This window comes from Hydra vulgaris, chromosome 12 (assembly GCF_038396675.1).
Source record: "Hydra vulgaris chromosome 12, alternate assembly HydraT2T_AEP".
Lineage (NCBI taxonomy): Eukaryota > Metazoa > Cnidaria > Hydrozoa > Anthoathecata > Hydridae > Hydra > Hydra vulgaris.
The window spans coordinates 19,557,501-19,559,885 of record NC_088931.1 but is presented as its reverse complement, the minus strand read 5'-3'; positions in this window follow the sequence as shown (position 1 = coordinate 19,559,885).

The window sequence follows — 2,385 nt, the reverse complement described above, 5'->3', positions numbered from 1 at the left end:
ATAATTTTGCTGTATTCCCAATTTGCTGCTCTGTTTATAACGAATTCATATCTAGATATAAACTTACTTTATTCTTTATTGTATTTCTTATCATGACCTATTATTTTGAGAATATTTGAGGTTTTTTTAAAGTTCTACTTTTTGAATCGAATTGAAAATCTTGAATAAATAACAAACTTTTTTGTTTTTAGTGTGTAATATATTATTTTTTGTCTTATAATGGGGAACTTAATAACTTCCTTTTAACACTCAAAGAGTCCTGATTCCTCAAAGATTTCTGATGAATATAAAAGTTTTTTTTCCAGTTTAACAAAGTATTGAACTTCATATACAAAGTCTATTTTATTTCTAAACAGTAACAAATCCTCCTCTTGCTAGACAGTTTTAATATAATAATTTGATTGGGACACACCTTTTTTCATAGATAGCACTTTCCAAAACTCAAAGCTTCTTCCAATGCTTGCATTCCTTGTCAATTTTCAAAAAAAAAAAAAAAAATTTAGTATACTTATAAAGATTTCATTAAATAATAAAAATAAAGTTTCTTTAACAAACTTTTTTTAAACAAATTGAAGTTTGCAGCTAAACTTACTACGCTATACTTACTGTCAATAAAATAAATATGTTTAGTAATCGTTTAAGATTCTAAAACTATAAAAAACGGAACTTTCAAGAATTCTTTCTAACGTTTTTAATACCTCTTTCTCAAGTGGTGTTTTTCCAGAAAACTTAAAAACTACCAAAGTTATATCTATTTTTAAAACTGATTCAAAACTATTTATGCCAAACTATAGGTCAATTTCCCTCCTCTCCAACGTTGATAAAACTTTTGAAAGGCTTATGTTCAACCGCTTATACGAATTCTTCAATGGAAATAAACTGTTTTTTGAATTACAATTTGGTTTTCAAACAAACTACTCTTCATCATATGCTTTACTAAGTCTAACAGAAAAAATTAAAGATTCTCTGGATGAAGGAACGTTTGGATGTGTTGCTTTTTATCAAACTTGAAAAGGCAATTGACACTGTAGATTTTGACATTCTACTTTATAAGCTATCGTACAATGGTATTAAAGGAGCTTCAAACCCCTGGTTCAAATCTTTCCTTACTAATAGGACTCAATTAGTATCTATAAGTGGGGTGAGCTCAAACGTAATCGATATCAAAGTAGGTGTTCCTCAGGAATCTGTCCTTGGCCCTTTGCTGTTATATAAATATATATATATATGTACAAATTATACATATAAATGACATGTCTAAAGCTTTTAAATTTTATAGAATCCTTTGCAGATGATACAAACCTTCTCTATTTTAATAAGTCCATAAAAAAAATCAACAAATACGTTAACTATAACCTTAAAAAACTAAGCAACTGGCTAAATACCAACAAAATTTCCCTTCACTCTAAAAAAACTGGTTTAATATTATTTAAAAGTTGTCACAAAAAATTAGACCAGCAGCTCAAAATTAAGTTAAATGGGAAAAACTTTGGTGCAAAAAATTTGTAAACTACTTTGGTATAAAGCTAGACAATAGCTTAGCCTGGACTTATAAAGATATTTCTAATAAGTTAAATTTTGTCAAAGCTAACATACAATTCATACAACAAAAAACTATTTCCTATGCTTTTTTTCACTCTCACTACATACTGTTTCACTCTCACCACATAATGTTAAATCATATATTGTTTTCTATCATGCAATCAAAACATAAGTGAGTTGCCTATTTATCATGCAGAAAAAAGCAGTCAGGATTATTCAATTTCTACCAAAAAATACCCATACATTCACATTTTTTAACGCACTACATTAAGTTACATGATATAATCAAAATTGAAAATTGTTTGTTTATTCACAGCTGCCCAAACAAAAAGCTACCTCAAATATTTAATAAATGGTTTACTCTTTTCGGTGCAACTAGCTGTAACTCACAAGAAAGTCTTGTAAAGGTGCACAAAATGTGCAAACATATAATACAAAATCCTACAGTAAACATTCCTTTAAATACTCTGCATTAATGGACTGGAATCAACATTAAAATAGATCAAAAACAATCCCTCTTTTCCCTTCTTTACAACATTAAAAAATATGTCCTCAAAACTAAATTTAAATACTAAATGCTACATCAAGATAAATAGAAACAACAATTGTATTACTGGTGATAAAAAATATATTACCATAGAAGATAAATAAGATATAAATATGAATGTCGGCTAATAGCAACCTTCTGTGTGTGTATTATTTATTTCATTTTATTTGTTTATGTTTTGTTTTGTTTATGGTTGCTCTCCCCTATTTAGCCAGGCTATATGAGAGTGAACCATCCAGAATGTAGACTGTGTATATATTTTTTATAATTTATAACATGCTTATGTAAAATATCTA